Here is a 662-nt window from a genome sequence, read left to right as displayed (position 1 = left end):
CCGAAATGTTCTCTCTCTTCCTTTTTTTTTCTTTGAAACAACAACAACAACAACAACTGTAATAATTATGTATGTTTATAAACATACATGTATGTATATATATAAAATATAAGAAAATACATACATACATGCATGCACGCACATACATGTCACCGTGTTTGTGTCATGTGTGTCATATGCTGTGATATAACCAAAAAAAAAAAAATATATGTTCTCCTTGGCGGGGAATCGAACCCCGGTCTTCCGCGTGACAGGCGGAGATACTTACCACTATACTACCAAGGAATGCACACGAAATGGGAGTCGCTTTTAGTGCACAATTAAACGCTGCATGTCCCGTACTGCTCAGATGACATGGGCACCAGCACAGGCTGGCACTTTTGCATTTTCGCGAGCTGATCCTTCTCTCCCTCTCTCTCTCTCCTTCTCTCCCTCTTTCTCATTACTTTTCCCCTTTCACTCTCTTTATCTTCAATTATATACCTTTCACAGGTAACGTGGAACATAATGGGAGAAAAGACAAAAAAAAAAAAAACAGCAAAAGACACAAACCCATCCAATTCCAACCAACCTTATGCTTTCAAACTAAAAGATTGCAACTATAAATCCTGAAAAAAAAAGAAATGAATAAAAATCATGAATGATATTTTTCATCAGCGTAA

General features: G+C 37.2%; 1 non-coding gene across 1 annotated transcript; it reads right to left on the bottom strand.

Annotated features, from left to right (window-relative positions):
- Nucleotides 1–213: 213 nt before the first annotated feature.
- On the bottom strand, nucleotides 214–285 carry Trnad-guc (transfer RNA aspartic acid (anticodon GUC)). The gene has a single exon. It is a non-coding gene; the product is annotated as a tRNA-Asp (tRNA).
- Between the last annotated feature and the right edge of the window lie 377 nt (nucleotides 286–662).

The sequence above is a fragment of the Diadema setosum genome, chromosome 1 (assembly GCF_964275005.1).
Source record: "Diadema setosum chromosome 1, eeDiaSeto1, whole genome shotgun sequence".
NCBI classification, from domain to species: Eukaryota; Metazoa; Echinodermata; class Echinoidea; order Diadematoida; family Diadematidae; genus Diadema; species Diadema setosum.
This window is presented reverse-complemented; position numbering and strand designations above follow the sequence as displayed.